Raw genomic sequence first — 17,738 nt, 5'->3', positions numbered from 1 at the left:
AGAGTTTCGCTCTCGTTGCCCAGGGTGGAGTGCAGTGGTGCAATCTCAGCTCACTGAAACCGCCACCTCCCAGGTTCAAGCAACTCTTCTGCCTCAGCTTCCCAAGTAGCTGGGATTACAGGTGCCTGCCACCACACCCAGCTAAATTTTGTACTTTTAGTAGAGATGGGGTTTCACCATGTTGGCCAGGCTGGTCCCGAACTCCTGACCTCAGGTGATCCACCTGGCTTGGCCTCCCAAAGTGCTGGGATTACAAGCGTGAGCCACCACGCCCAGCCAGAGCACCACTGTTGATGGGAAACTAAGACCAAGACATTTCTGGCAATGGGGGACCACCATGATCCTTCCTGCCATTCTTTGTTCTTACCACTTGGTCGCTGAAAATGGATACAGAGCAGTGGATCCTGGATTTAATATGCTCAGGCAACATAAAGTATGGCAGAGCATGTGACACTCACCTTTGGACCTGCTGCTGACAGAGAAATAGAGAACAGGATAAATAAAAATGCTATGCTTCTATTTCCTGAACTCTACCCTTCATTGCAGCACTGACAGGAGGCAAAGATCAACGGGTTCTCAAATCAAGATATGAGGACTAAGGATTTCTTTATGGTGGTTCAAAGGGGAGTGAAGATATTGTGGCTCAAAAGCCACAAGCAGCTCAACTTCAAGATTCATCCAGGGATGCTAAATCGACTCTAGTAACTGACAGTAGGATTAACTGGTTGGCAGAGGAACCTAGCCTACTTACAGTAACCTTGTAAGGTGCTGCAGGGACAGGAGATGCTCTTACTTACACTATAAATGTCCTTATTTACCAGTCCCTGCAGGGGGACAGGAGATGAGCAAAGTGCTGGGATTACAAGCATTAGCCACTGTCCCCAGCCTGAAACTCTCTTCACTGGACTCAAAATGCTAATTTCACTTGAAATTAAAAATTAAATTTAGGCCAGGCACGGTGGCTCATGCCTGAAATCCCAGCACTCTGGGAGGCTGAGGCAAGAGTATAGGGCTTGAGTGTAGGGTTGAGGGAGGTTCTAAGGAAGCAGGCCTCATCTCCTCCAGCTCCACTTGCCCAGTGTGTAGGGGGTGGGTGGTTTACCCCATCCTCCCCTGCATCCTGCTGCTTGACTTTGGCAATGTCAATGTGAACTTCAGTTTCTCTATCTAGGAAACAAGAATGGCAAGACTGATATCAAGGCTCTGTAGATTACAAGAGGCTCAAAGCAATTCAAACCTACTTAAGGCAAAAAAGGAACATGTTGAGACAAGTAATTGGAAGACCTAGGGTAGCTCCTACTGCATCAGACATGGGTGTTTGGATCCTAGAGCTCATACACTGTCATAAGGGCTCAGGGTGTCTGGTGCATACTTGGCTTTGTTTTGCCTTGGCTTCATTCTCAGGAAGCCTCTCCTATGCAAAGGGGAAAACTGACTCCCAACAGCTGCAGACTGAAAGCTGTAGATACTACTAATTTCAAGCCCAGGGGAAAGAGGGCTTCTTATCTCCAGTGCTTCTGAGATATAGCCCAGAATTGAGTCTCACTGGCTCTGATTAGCCTGCCTTGGGGCAAATGTCCATCACTGGATGAAACAGCAGGGGCAAAAAACAGTAATTTTAGTAGCAACCATGGGCTATGAAAAAATTAAAAAATAAACAGCACTCATTGGACAAGCCTGTGTCACATGAGAAATACGTGGTCGGGGATGTGAAAGAGTTTCCCCAAGGAAATGAGGGAACAGAACCTGGACCGGCAAAAATAAGACAATAACTACTCACCGTAGGTAGTTTTTTAAGAAAATATGATACGATATTGATAAGATATAATAAGGCTGGTATATCTACTTTGTGGACTCCAGTATAGCAAATAAATATAAGTGATAAATACAGATATTTTAGCAACATCAACAACAAAAACACTGTTTCTCACTACCATTCTCGAAAATAAGTCTATCAAACTTACATTTTTTGTTGTTTGTTTTTTTCTTTTTTTGAGACAGGATCTCACTCTGTTGCCCAGGCTGGAATACAATGGCATGATCTCAGCTCACTGCAACCTCCACTTCCTTAGCTCAGTCAATCCTCCCACCTCAGCCTCCAGAGTGGCTGGGACTACAGGCATGTGCCACCACGCCCAGCTAATTTTTTGTAGAGACAGGGTTTCGCCATATTGCTCAGGCTGGTCTCAAACTCCTGGGCTCAAGTGATCCACAGCCTCCGCCTCCCAAAATGCTGGGATTACAAGCGTTAATCACTGCACCTGGCCTGAAACTTTCTTCATTGGACCCAAAATGCTATTTTCATTTGAAATTAAAAATTTAGGCCATCCATGGTGGCTCATACCTAAAATCCCAGCATCTTGAAAGGCCGAGGTGGGAGGACTGCATGAACCCAGGAGTTCGAGACCAGCCTGGGCAACATGGTGAGACCCTGTCTCTACAAGACAATTAAAAATTAGCTGGGCATGGTGATGCCAACCGGTAGTCCCAGCTACTTGGGAGGATCATGTGAGCCCAGGAGTTCAAGTCTGCAGTGAGCCATGATCACACCACTGCACTCCAGCCTGGGCCAGAGAGCAAAACCCTGTCTCAAAAAAATAAAATAAATTTTTAAATCCAGCCTAAAATATATCTGTTCTCCTAAACTGAGGGAGGGAGAAGGAAAAAGAGAATAGCTGCTAAACTCTACTTTGAGTTCTAGAATAAAATATAACTAGCTGAAGAGGGATTCATTCACCTTTGAAGTGTATCTCAGAGTGACCCCTCTCCAGCGACCTTGTTTTAAAAATGATTTCATCTCCCATGTCCTTTTGATGGTGGATGATAGGATGTAAGAGCAGCGATTAGAGAAGTGGAAGATTGCCTAGTTACAGGTGAGAAGGTGAATTCACAGAATGAGATGAAAAATCTGACATTCATTGAGCACATACTCTTCATCACACATTTATACACATCCTTTTGTGTAAGACCAAAGCAAAGCTGCCAGCAGGTTCAGCTGTCCTCATTTAAGCAGTGAGAAAGACCTGAATCACATGGCTAGGAGATGGCAGAGATGTGATTCGAACCAGGTTGGACTAAGCCCAATGCCATGTCCTTTCCACCACAACACCATGATTTGCACATAACAAGCCCTTGATGAATGCCTGTTGAACTCTTTCCCACATACAGGATATCTTGTGCAAGATACTGGAACTCATGGGATTAAGGAAAGCTGACAAGCTAATTAATTGGAAGACTGAAACCAGACCTTGTGTAAGCATTGGAGTAAAGCCAACGCAACTATGGAGGAAAATAATGGGAACAGCTCTCTTTTACAGAGTAACTGGGACATGCCAGAGTTTTTGCATGTTTATCCCCATTCCTCACAAAAATTCTGCAAGGCAGGGGTTGTTACCCCCATAGTACAGATGAAGAACCTGAATCTTAGAGAAAAGGGTCATTGCCTGGAGTTCCACAGCTAGCAAACTGCAGAGCTGGGTGGGTCAGCTGAGTCTAAAAGCACATGCTTTTCCACTCTGCCAGGCTGCCCCACCTTTAGTTATGAGAACAATGATCTCTATTCTACATTTTCCATGGGTGGAGGAGAGGCTGCCAGATACGCATCTGAAGAATAGAGGAGGTTGTGGGTCTGGGCAGCCCAGATCAGTGGTGTGAGTCACATAGGCTAGGCAGGCCTTAGCCCATGAGGAGCATCGTCCATATACATCTTTGCGGACAGTTAGGACTTTTCAGCTGATAGGGGCCACTGCAATGTAACTGATATCCTCTACCTCCGCCTACACTTGAGAAAAAGCAAATGAAATGGAGTCCTGGGGCTGCCACTGACTTGCTGTGTCACTAGATATGTCACTGTGAGCATCTGCAAAATAAAAAGGAGGAGGAGGGAGGGAAGGTGGCCTGATAAAATGTACCTATGTCCCAGAAAAGTTGCTGGCAAGAACTTTTTATAAGAAATAAATTTTTATGGCTGGGCGTGGTGGCTCACGCCCGTAATCCCAACACTCTGGGAGGCTGAGGCAGGTGGATCACCTGAGGTCAGGAGTTGGAAACCAGCCTGGCCAACATGGTGAAACCCTGTCTCTACTAAAAATACAAAATTAGCTGGGTGTGGTGGTGCATGCCTGTAATCCCAGCTACTTGGGAGGCTGAGGCAGGAGAATCGCTTGAACCCACGAGGTGGAGGTTGCAGTGAGCCAAGATCACACCACTGCACGCCAGCCTAGGCAACAAGAGTGAAACTCCATCTCAAAAAATAAATAAATAAATTTTTATAAGGGATAAATTTATGTAAATATATTTTGTAAAAACTCTAAGTGCCATAGAGGAATGAATTAATCCTAGAAACAGTATCTAATCTGTATTCCTTTCTCAGGGCTACCATAACAAAGTATCACAAACTGGCATAAAACAACAGAAATCTATTATCTCACAGTTCAGGAGGCCAGAGGTCCAAAAGTCAAGGTGCCAGCAGGGTTGGTTCCTTCTGGAGGCTGAGAGAGGGAAACCTTTCATTCCTCCCTCCTACCTTCTCTTCCGATGGCTGCCGGCCATGCTTGGCATTCTTAGCTTGTGGATGCATTGCTGTCATCTCTGCCTACCTCGCCTTCACAGGACCTTCTTCCCTGTGTGTCTGTGTGTCCTTTTCTATCTCATAAGGATACTTTCACTGGATTCAGGATTCGGCCTAATCTAGCACAATCTCATCTCATATTCCTTTACCTTAATTACATTTGCAAAGACCTTATTTCCAAATAAGCTCACATTCTAAGGTTGTAAGTGGACAGGAATTTTGGGAGAGACACTATGCAACCCACTACAGAACCTAATGTCCTCATTTGAGGAAGCTGAGGCCTTGAAAATTTAAGTGACTTGCCCAACCAAGGTCATACAGTTTTATACAATTTAATGTGCATAAACAATATTAGAGAGAGGAGAGGCAGGTGCATGGTGTGATTTTCAGAGACCACACACCACTGGACAAACCTTCATAGATCAAAATAGTAAGACCATCCTGCATGAACAAAGTCCAGAGGGAGCCTGCCCAAAATATGTTCTATAACTTCAACCCATATTTCTCCCTCCTGGGGAACTGAAGGGGGTAGGTGTTAGCACCACAGAAAAATTATCGAAGCCAGAGAGATCAGAGAGCCAGCAGTGTCTTGCCAGCCATCTCTGTAACCAAACACACAGTCTGAGAGAAGCCCCCACCTCCAATTTCCTCCCCCTACAATTTCCCCCACTTACAGTTCCAAAGCCCTGCGGTGATATTAATCAGAGAAGCACCCAACCTGGCCCACACTTTATGATGTGTGTCTCCGAAACCTCACCAGTTCTCATGGCCAGGTGTAGCTGCTAGGAATTTAAGTGGCAACTTGATCCTTAGCTGTTTCTCCATGATTTTCTGCCTGATTATAAATACTGCTTTGTGAAAATCCAGCCACACCACAGTCTCAGTCGAGCTGCATTTTTTCGAAACTCAGCTTTCCTTCCTGGGCATACAGCATCTGTTTCCAGTCAAGAGCCAGGGCGAGCCCGGCTTCCACGTGGCCTGCCACAGAAGGCCCAGCCATGGTACTTAAAGCTCATGGGCCTCAGATAATTGGCCTCCAAACCAAATTCAGCTGCTGGGGCCTGATCAGAAACTGCTGGGTTTCTTTTTCCCTAAGCCGATTTAATTCCCACAGCCAAGCCCTCTGACCTTGTTTCCTTTCTTTCTCTGGCCTAATTCCTGGAAAATGGAGTCTGGAAATACCTAGGGACTACTTGGGTGGGCTCCAAAGCTTCAGGGAGAAGAGATAGGACTGAAGGATGCAAAAGGGATGAAGAGAGAAGCCAGGCACCAAGGCCACATCTTGTGACTCCATTTACAGAAAATGTACCGAATAGGTAAATGCATATCGGTGGCTGCCAGGGGCTGGGGGAGACAGAACTGGGAGTGACTACCTCATGGGTACAGAGTCTCCTTTGAGGGTGATAAAAATGTTTTGGAGCTAGATAGAAGTAATGGTTGCACGACATTGGGAAGGTACTGACACTGAATGATATGCTTTAAAATGGTTAATTTTATGGTATGCGAACTTCACCTCAAAAAAACAAAAAGAGGGAAGGAAAAAAGAGGGGGTGGAGTAGGATGAGGAAGGAAGCCCTGGAGCTAAAGAGCAAGAGCTACAGAGATGTTCTAGAACAGAACACAGCTAATACTAAATTAACCCCTTGCTTTCCAACCCAATGCCTCAGGCCAAATGCCTAGAGCAGTTTCCATAGGCGCTGTGGCTGAGGAATTGTGCCCTGGGCCAGCTGGTTGGCCCCCTAAAGCTAAGAATGTTCTGCCTCTTCAAAGCATCTGCTCAATCCTGGACTTTTTTCTCTGACAATGTTTTCAGAGGGAGGTGCCCTCCCTATTTCAGGAGCAGAAAATGAACTCAAGTGTCGTGAAGTACAGTGGGGGGAAAAAAATTATTTTTTTTTAAATTTAGGCTTCTCAGCCTTCTTATTCAGAAATACTAAAAATATACATTGCCTTTTCTAAATTAAACTTAATTCCTACTTTGAGCCCCCATCCTGCTTCATAGCAAAAACTTAATTATCTCATTCAGTTCAGTTCTGGCATTTCTCTTCTCCAGGATACCCCTTGAGTTCCAGGTGCCTCACATCCTGTGAAGATGTTTGCTCCTTGCCATCTTCATGTATTCATGCCAGCTGCCGCGATGGCCTGGACATCTAGACTATGTTTGCTTTATCTCTGCAGCAAATCTTTTCCAGGTCTGCAGAGTCTATATGTCATGACTCTGCTCCCCCTGGAAGTCTGGGGACACCTGGAGGCTGCTATGCCATGCTGGCACTACAAGAAATGAGGTGGAGGCCAGACATGGTGCCTCACACCTGTAATCCCAGCACTTTGGGAGGCCGAGGTGGGTGGATCACCTGAGGTCAGGAGCTGGAGACCAGCCTGGCCAACATGGTGAAACCCTGTCTCTATCAAAAATACAAAAATGAGCTGGGCGTGGTGGTGGGCACCTGTATTCTAGCTACTCAAGAGGCTGAAGCAGGAGAATCACTTGAACCTGGGAGGCAGAGGTTGCAGTGAGCCAAGATCGCGCCCTTGCACTCCAGCCTGGGCATCAAGAGCAAAACTCCATCTCAAAAAAAAAAAAAAAGAAAAGAAAGAAATGAGGTAGAGCTGAGGTTGTTCACCCACTTGTTTGCTACTCTTAGACGCACAGAAAAATCATTCTACTGCTCCCACGTTACCCAGGGTATTGGGAACCCTTCAAGGCTGACTCAGACCCAGGATGGAGCAGCTATTTCACCCCTACTTCTTTTGTGCCATCTTGTGGCACAGGAAGAGATTCGTGTATGTGCCCCTTTCCCAGGTTCCACCTGCAAAGCGGGCACAGTTCTCCTCCTCTCTCCAATTTCCCAAACCTGTATGAGTCTCTGAAGTGGAATTCAAATATACATTTGACTGAAAAGCTCGGGTACTTCCTCCTACACATTACCTTGTTGGAATGTGTGTGTGTGTGTGTGTGTGTGTGTCAGGATCTTGCTCTGTCTCCCAGGCTGGAATGCAGCGGTGCAATCACAGCTCACAGCAGCCTCGACCTCCCAGGCTCAAGTGATCCTCCCACCTCAGCCTCCTGCATAGCTGGGACTACAGGTGTGCACCACCACACTCGGCTACCTTGTTGGATTTAATTGGCACCTTAGAAAGATGTAAATCTTTTGATAGCAGTTGAGGTAAGGAGACTTTCAGGTATAAAAACAGATAATCCTACATAGTGGAGCCTCAGGAGCATTGTTAATAGGGTGCAAAAACAGAAACTGTCAAGCAGAAGTTTGTCAATGTGCCCCTGCCTGCTCTGTGTGCACACATTTCACCAAAGCTCTGGGGTCCGGATAGGAAAGCCCTGCTGGGACGAAGTGCACTTGGAAAGTCAAAAAGACACAGGGGTTTATATAAAAATGAATATCTGAATAATTCCAGGCAATGAACAACCCTTGAAAACATGCTAAGTGAAGGAAACCAAACACAAAAAGCCACATATCCATTTATATGATATGTCCACAGTAGGCAAATCCATTGAGACACAAAGCACACTGGTGGTTGCCAGGGACTAGGAGGAAGTAGAAATGGGGGTGACTAATGGGTCTGGCATTTATTTTTGGGGATGATGAAACTGTTCTGGAACTAGTAGTGATAGTTGTACATCATGAATGTCCTGGAAGTTACTGAGTTACACACTTCATACTTGTAAAAATGGGGAATTACTATGTGAATTTTACCTCCTTAAAAAAAATCCAGGCCAGGCACAGAGGCTCAACACCTGTAATCTCAACACTTTAGGAGGCCAAGGCAGGTGGATTGCTTGAGCCCAGGAGTTGGAAACCAGCCTGGGCAATATGGCAAAACCTCATCTCCACAAAAAAATACAAAAATTAGCCAGGCATGGTGGTGCATGCCTGTGGTCCCAGCTACTAGGGAGGCTGAAGTGGGAGGATCACCTAAGCCTGGGGAGGTCAAGGTTGCAGTGAGCTGTGATCTCACCACTGTACTCTAGCCTTGGCAACAGAGTGAGACCCTGTCTGAAAAAAAAAAAATCAAGATATATTTGGGTTTGGTCAGAGGTCTCAGGGAGGGAGGGAGTCTACATTGAAGTAGGGTTTGGGGGTACGCCAGCTTTTGTCTTTGGATATGCAGTTCAGGACAGTTTGTTTAACTCCATCATCTCGTCACTTTAAAAATTTTTGATGTATCTAGTTCAGACCCTCCAGCCCTTGATAAGTCTTAACTGTAACAGAAGAAAATTCTGAGATTTAGAATTTTGCTTATTTCCAAACAACTGTGAATGTCTAGAGTTGGAGGCAAAGACTTCTAGTCCCAATAGAAGGCACCAATCTACTGTCTGGAAAAATCCTTTAGCTCTGTGTCCCTCTCCTTCTAACCCCACTGTGAAAGAACATATCATTCTCTAGTCATAATAGTGACCATCGTGGGTTAAACCCTTACTATTTGCCAAGTCTGGTGCTAAGCATTTCATTTAATCCTCATCAAAAAAAAAAAAAAGAAAGAAAGAAAGAAAGAAAAGAAAAAGAAAATGGCAAATGGCAATACAAGGTCTCAATCAGTTAAGCATCATTCTTAAGATCACACAGCTGATAAGTGGCAGGACTGGGATTCAAAACCAAAATTGCCTCCAAAGCCCCATCCTTAACCATTACATCATTCTACCTCTTTCCAATTAACCCTGGTGAGTTTTGCTTAGGGCTCTTATCATTGGTTCCTTGGCTTCTTAGTGCTCTCACATTCCGTGGTGTTGAGATTCTAGGGTGAAAATTTAGCAAGAGGTTCAGGATCTGGTAATATCAGAATAGCTTATCAAACTAGCCCTCCCACATGTAACAATTATCTAATCTGGACAAAACAGTTTAACAAAACAATTGCTTTAAAGCACTCTGCAGCAACCAAAAGAAGGCAGAAAGGGAGGAGATCCAACCCTTGAATGAAAGACAGCACATTGAGTGACAGCTGCGTTCACTGGCTCTTCCCCTGAAGGTGTGTCCCCGTCTATACACTGCATGGGGAATGGAGTGGCTGGAAATTTAGCAAGAAAAACCTTAATCCTAAGTGACGGAACCATGGAAGGGGTGCCCTAAAATCTGTGTACCAATTATCTTCAAATCCTTGGCTGACTGCTAAACAGTTCATATGCAGGGTGAGATTGTAAGTTTCCCAGAGGCAAGAAACTGCAGCAAGACGAAAGAGTCGAGCCCTGCCAAGGTAGAGAAGCTTTGTAGACACAGCGCCCTTTTTGTTGAAACACTTGCAGGGCCACACCTTAGGAATAAGGACCACATCTTAGAATTTAGGTCTATACCCTAGGAATAAGGACAAAACTGAAAGAGATCCACTCCAATAAAGGCTAAAACTAAGCTTCCACAGGACTAAGATTGTCTGTCAACAATTTAGCCATCTGCTAGGGCAAAACTCAATGTCTTTCAAAGAAAGATAGTAAACTCCAGAGACTCTAGAGTGTGTTACATAGAATAAACATATAGTATAAGCCAGACACAATGGCACATGTCTGTAATCCCAGCTACTGGGGAAGCTAAGGCAGGAGGATTGTTTGAGCCCAGGAGTTCAAGACCAGACTGGACAATATAGTGAGCCCTTGGCTCAATTTCTTTTTAATTACTTGGCATATGATATGGTTTCAATATTTGTCCCATCCAAATCACATGTTGAAATGTAATCCCCAGTGTTGGAGTTGGGGCCTGGTGGGAGGTGTTTGAGTCATGGGGGTGGATCCCTCATGGCTTCGTGCTGTCCTCATAATAGTGAGTAAGTTTTTGAGAGATCTTGTTAAGAATGTGTGGCACCTCCCCCGCACTCTCTCTTGCTCCCACTCTTGCAGTATGAGACACCTGTTCCCCCTTCACTTTCTGCCACAATTGTTAAGATTCCTGAGCCCCACCCTACCAGAAGCCAAGCAGATGCTGGCACCATGATTGTACAGCCTGCAGAACCATGAGCCAATTAAATCTCTTTTCTTTATAAGTTACCCAGTCTCAGATATTTCTTTACAGAAATGCAAGAACGGCCTAATATAGCATACAAACAGCCAGAAAAATATGACAGTCAAGAGAATAGTCAACATAAGCAGACCCAAAGATGAGTCAGATATTGGAGATAGCAAAGACCTTGAAAAAAATTAGAAAAAACTTTAAAAATGCAACATACAAACAGCCAGGAAAATATGACAATACAATCATGTGTCACATAACAACAGAGGAACGTTATGAGAAATGAATCATTAAGCAATTTTATGTATGAATATCATCGAGCATACTTACACAAACCTATATGGTATAGTCTACTACACACCTAGGCTATATGGTATATAACCTATCACTCTTAGATTACAAACCTATACAGCATGTTGCTGTACTGAATGTTGTAGGGAATTATAACACGATGACAATTATTTATGTAGCTAGAAATATCTAAACATAGAAAAGTTACAGTAAAAATATGATATACAAGATTAAAAAAATGATACACCTATATAGGGAACTTACCATGAATGGAGCTTGCAGGACTGGAAGTTGCTCTAGGTGAGTCAGTGAGTGGTGAGTGAATGTGAAGGCCTAGGACATTACTGTACACTACTGTAGACTTTATCAACATTATACTCTTAGGCTGTACTAAATTTATTTTTTAAATATTTTTTTCTTCAATAATAAACTTAGCTTACTCTAACTTTTTTCCTTTTAAACTTTTTAACTTTTTAACTCTTGTTACAAAATAATGTGTTTGTGCTTAAAGTAAGTTTTGTAATAATTACTTTGTAACTAAAGTTATTTCATAAGTAAAATACAAATATAAATAATACAAAATACAAATTAATGCAAAATAATAACAGCTGTACAAAAATATTTATAAACCTTACAAGCTTTTATCTATTTTTATTTTTTTTTTACTTTTTAAACTTTTTTATTAAAAACTAAGACAAAAACACATTAGCCTAGGCCTATACAGGGTCAGGATCAATGTCACTGTCTTCCACCCCCATATCTTGTCCCACTGGAAGGTCTTCAGTGGCAATAACACACACAGCTGTCATCTCCCATAACAACAAATGCCTTCTTCTGGAATAACACCTAAGAAACCTGCCTGAGGCTCTTCTTGTGGAGGTGTCACTCTTTTCAGAAATATGTCTATGGTCATTTAGTTGATTTGCTTCATTTTTTCTCATAGATTTGCTTGTAAGCAGATTATGCACCATTCCTCTCTATTAATGAAAATTTTTCAGTCCCCATGACAGTTTACCTATATAACAAACCTGCACATGTACCTCTGAACCTAAAATAAAAATTACGATAAAAAAAGAAAACTGTTTTGTGTTGCCTCCACGCTTCCAAGCTTTTAAAGGAACTTGCTAAGGTCTGAAAAAGCTTGTGCTACAAATCCTTCACTGTCCATTTTCTTGGGGGTTCTTCTTTTTCTTCCCCTGCAGCCATATGGTTTGGCTGTATCCCCACCCAAATCTCATCTTGAATTGTAGTTCCCATAATCCCCATGTGTCATGGGAGGGACCAGGTGGAGATAATTGAATCATGGGGGCAGTTTTCCCCATACTGTTGTGATAATGAGTGAGTTTTCACGAGATCTGATGGTTTCATAAGGGGCTTCCTCCTTTGCTCTATTCTCATTCTTCTCTCTCCTGCCCCCTCCTGAAGAGGTGCCTTCTGCCATGATTGTAAGTTTCCTGAGGCCTCCCAAGCCATGCGGGACTGTGAGTCAATTAAACCTCTTTCCTTTATAAATTACCCGGTCTTGGGCAGTTCTTTATAGCAGAATGAGAACAGACTAATACATGCAGTTTCCTTTTTTCTTGCCTCTTCTTCAGCTATGCATTCCTGTTTCATTTCCAACAACTCCTCATTAGTCAATTCCTCAAGAACCACCTCTAGGAGCTCCTCAGTGTCATTCTCATCCACACCCAGGTCAAAGCTGTTTGCCATCTCAACCACAAACTTGTTGATTTTTGCAACCTCCTCATCCTTAGCAAATCCTCTGAAGTCATGGAGAAATGCTAAGTGTCTTCTTCCAGATGCCATTCACATACTTCTTGGTGACATCACCCCAAGCCCAACCAAGGTTCTTGATGCAATCATACCTGTGTTGTAATCCTTCCAGAATTGCATCACTTTCATCTCAGTCTCTCCCTCAGGTGCAGCAACAGCCTGGACAAAGGTCTTCCTCAAGTAGCAGTCCTTAAAAGCTGATATAACACCTTGATTCATTGGTTCAATCAAAGAGGTCATGTTTGGAGGGAGAGATACTACTTTGGTATTGGGATGAAGATCACCAATAAAAGGAGGATGTGTGGGAACATTATAAACAATATGCAAAACCTTGAAAGGTATCTTATTCTCCAAATAATACTTCATTTCACTGGCATAGCAATTCAGGAGTAGCTGGGTCATCTGTGGCTTCTTATTGCTCCTGTGGTGTGCTTACTGGTATGCTTGAAGGCCCTGGGGTTCTCACTGTGCCAGATCCAAAGGATTTCAGTTTGTAGCCTGCAGCATTGCCTCCAAGAAAGACTGTTGTCCTGTCCTTAAAAGCCTTGAAACCTGGCATTGACTTGGTCTCCTTCTAGATAAAAGTCTTTTCAGGCATCCATTTCCAAAATAGGGGGTTTTCATCCATATTGAAGATATGCTCTGGCAAGTGATTTTCCTCCATAATCAGCCTTTCTAGAGTTTCCAAAAATTCTTCAGCTGCCTTCACATCAGCATGCACAGACTTGCCACTCACTTTCACAATATGTAATGAATTACGACGCTTGAACTGTTTAAATCACCCAGAGCTAGCAATACTTCAACGCTGTAGTTAGGTCCGGCCTTTTCTCTGAACATTGCAAACAAACTTTGTGCTTTGGCCATGATTGTCGTAGTGCTGAGAGGGATACACTTCTGTGCCTGGTCTCCAACCCAGGTCATCAGAAGTTTCTTCGTATCTTATAGAGGCCCTTCCTGAATTTCTGTTATCTCATTGCCTTCAATGAAGCAAATCCTTTAACAGCTTTCATCACTTTTTTTTTTTCTGAGAGAGAGTCTCGCTCTGTTGCCCAGGCTGGAGTGCAGTGGCTCAATCTCGGCTCACTGCACCCTTTGCCTCCTGGGTTCAAGTGATTCTCATGCCTCAACCTCCCAAGTAGCTGGGATTACAGGCGCATGCCACCACACCCGGCTAATTTTTGTATTTTTAGTAGAGATGTGGTTTCACCATGTTGACCAGGCTGGTCTCAAAATCCTGGCCTCAAGTGATCCATCCACCTCAGCCTCCCAAAGTGCTGGGATTACAGGCGTGAGCCACCACGCCCAGCTAGCTTTCGTCACTTTGTTCTTGTCCTTTAAGATCGTAGCTAGGGTCGATGGGGCATGCCTTTCTGGCAAGAAATAACCATCACTGATTTTCCACTTTCATAGTCCTTAATCATTTTTTTAATTTTTGTTTTTTTTTTTTGTAGAGACAGGGTCTCACTATGTTGCCCAGACTGGTCTCGAACTCCTGGTCTGAAGCCATCCTTCCACCTCAGGCTCTTGAAGCACTGGGGTTATAGGAATGAGCCACTGTGCCCTGTCCCTTAATTAATCACTTTTAATTTCATTTCCAGGTCAGTTACTCACTGTGGCCTCCTACTGACAACATTAGCAGGATATCTTGTACGCTTAGGGACCCATAATGAACAAAACAAAATGAGATTAAATCATACACAAGAGAAAACTGTGCAATCAAGAGCTACAATAAAACACAGGATACATGAAGCTGCTGCTGGTGTAACACAGCATACCATTTTACAGTAAATTTTTTTTACAACTAGAAGACGTACACGCTAAAATAACAATAAAAGTATAGTATAGTTATATCTTTATCAAGTATTATATACTGTACATAATTGTATGCACTATACTTTTATATCACTGCCAGCCCAGTAGGTTTACACCAGCATCACCACAAACACCTGAGTAATGAGTTGTGTGGAGACATTATGATGACCACAGTGTTACCAGGTGATAGGAATTTTCCAGCTCCATTATAATTTTATGGGACCACTGTCATATGTGGTCCATAACTGACCAAAACATCATTATGTAGTACATAACTGCAACTTTTTTTGATCTTATAGGAAAGGATTAATGTGACAGAAGAAGAACTGTGAATTATAAGAGAAATAAGAAAACTCTAAAAAGTAAGCCAAATGTAAATCTAAAAATTGAAAAATATAGCAACTGAACTTAAAAATTCACTAGACAGAATAATAGCATATTGGATACTCTGAAAGTATAAGAGAAAACAGGTTGATAGAAATTATTCAAACTGAGCCATAAAGGAAAAAAATGTTTTTAATATGAGCAGAGCATCAATGGGACAACCTAAAGTAGGCTGACATATGTGTCAGACTCTCAGAAGAAGAAGAGTAGAGAGAAAAAATAACTGCAGGAATGATGGCCAAAAATTTTGCAAATTCAATAGAAAAAAATTCAGTCAAGAGATTCAAGCCAGGCACAGTGGCTTATGCCTGTAATACCAGCACTTTGGGAGGCCAAGGAGGGGGGATTACTTGAGGCCAGGAGTTTGAGACCAGCCTGGCAAACATGGCAAAACTCCCTCTCTGCAAAAAAATAGTTGGGTGTGGTGGCACATGCCTGTAATCCCAACTACTCAGGAGGCTAAGGCATGAGAATTGCTTGAACCTGGGAGGCAGAAGTTGCAGTAAGCCGACATCTTGCCACTGCACTCCAGCCTGGATTACAGAGCAAGACTCTGTCTCGAAAAAAAAAAAAGGATATTCAAGAAACTCAGAAAGAACCAAAAATATGGTAAATACAAAGAAAACCATGTCTAGGCACATCATAACCAAATTACTGATGACTAAAGATAAAGAAAAATTATAAACATATCCAGAGAAAAAGACAAATTACATACTGAGGAACAACTTATTCATCAGAAACAATCAAGGCCAAAAAACAATCAAATAGCATATTTTAAATGCTTGGAAAAAAGGGAGGGGTCCACCCCTCCAACACCCGTGAAAAACTTACCCACACATAAAAATTACTTTCTTCATCCATCTGCTCCCAATATAGAAATGTTTTATACTGTATCATTTATACAAAAGCAGCCCTGAGCTTTTTGTCTAAGTCCCAGTTCTATAAGTGCGTTGGCCATGTGCCATTTAACCTCCCTGAACCTAAGCCCTTATCTGTAAATGCAGATGATAATAGCATCTATACTTCACAGGGCTACTGTGAAAATTAAATGAAATTAGAGATGTGTATTAGTCCATTCTCACACTGCTAAAAAAAGGCATACCTGAGACTGGGTAATTTATTAAGGAAAGAGGTTGAATTGACTCATAGCAGCATGGCTGGGGAGGCCTCAGGAAATTTACAATCATGGCAAGAGGGGAAGGAAACACGTCCTTCTTCACATGGTGGCAGAAGAAAGAAGTGCCAAGCAAAAGTGGGAAAAGCCCCATATAAAACCATCAGCTCTCATGAGAACTCACTCACTATCATGAGAAGAGCATGGAGGGAACCGCCCCCATGATTCAATTACCTACCGCTGGGTCCCTCCCACAACACATGGGGATTATGGGAACTACAATTCAAGATGAGATTTGGCTGGGGACACAGTCAAACCATATCAAGATGTAAAGTCCTTTAGCACAGGACCAGTCCTAGCCCAATACACAATGGGCTAGAGACCACACAGTGGCAGAGGATGGAGAAGACAATGTGGCCTGTGCCTCCCAAAGACCTTTCCAAGTAGCCAGGCAACCAAGCTGTATGGCCAAGGAGATGGGATATTCTCATACACCAAGACCTTGATCACAAGCATCTCTGTGATAGGTGAATGGGACCACATCTGAGCTACCTGGATAGAGAATGAAGGAACGCAAGGTAGTACCCCAGATTAAAACTAGAACCTGTTACTAAAAAAAAGAATAATGGAGGTGGGAAGGCAAACAAGTGTTCACCCTGGGCTCTAAAGATGGATCACAGTTTTTTCTGCAGGAGCTCATGAATTAGGAAACGAGCTGGTAGACAGGCAGAATACAAAGCACTAGGTATTAGGACAGAGGGATGCGCCAGTTATAAAGAGGCTAAAAGGGAGAGGAGAAAGTGATGGCCAGGAAAAGCTTCCTGGAAAAACTAAAATTAGAAATGAATATTGGGGGACAAGTTGGAGTTCACAAACAAGGAAGAGGAAAAAAAAAATTGTCAGGCAATTGAGAAGAGAACTGGAATAGTCGGCAGTAGATGAAGCAGTAGAGAGAAGAAACAAGTCATGCCTGGCCATGCCGGGCCTTGTAAGGCATGCTAAGCAGTGCTAAGGAATTTGACTTTTTCCTCTAATGAGTAGTTTTCAAAGTTTATTTGTGTTTGTTTTTGTTTTTTACCAAGACCCATAATAATAAAATTATTTAACATGGCCACTTGGACCACACATATATATATATATACATCATAAATACATAGACATATCCCAGCCTGGCCAACATGGTGAAACCCCATCTCTACTAAAAATACAAAAATTAGCCAGGTGTGGTGGTGGGCACCTGTAATCCCAACTACTTGGGAGGCTGAGCCAGGAGAATCACTTGAACCTGGAGGTGGAGCATGCAATGAGCCAAGATCACGCCACTGCACTCCAGCCTCGGCAAGAGAGTGAGACCCTGTCTAAAAATAAATAAATACATACATAGACATATGTATGTGTAAGTCTCAAATGTAACCACTTTGGAAAATTGTTTGGGAGTTTTCATAGTTATCATACATCTATCTACCCTGTGACCCAGAAAATTTATTCTTGATAGTATTGAGTGGATATGTCCACAAAAAGACATGTACAAGAAGCCAGGCCCATAGTGGCACATGCCTGTAGTCCCAGCTACTCAGGAGACTAAGGCAAGAGGACTCCCTCAAGCCCCGGAGTTCAATATTACAGTGAGCTATCACCATGGTACTGTACTCCAGCCTGGGCAACACAGTGAGACACCATCTATAAAAAATAAATAAAAATAAAATTTAAATTCAAAAAGGACATGTACAAGAGCTTTGTTTATAGTAGCCAAAAATTTGAGAAACAGCCCATATGTCCATCAACACGAGAATTGGATCATTAAATTCTGGTGTGTGTATACAATGAAATACAGCAATGAAAA

Source organism: Gorilla gorilla, chromosome 4 (genome assembly GCF_029281585.2).
Source record: "Gorilla gorilla gorilla isolate KB3781 chromosome 4, NHGRI_mGorGor1-v2.1_pri, whole genome shotgun sequence".
Lineage (NCBI taxonomy): Eukaryota > Metazoa > Chordata > Mammalia > Primates > Hominidae > Gorilla > Gorilla gorilla.
The sequence above is the reverse complement of the archived record's forward strand: the minus strand, read 5'-3'. Positions refer to the sequence as shown.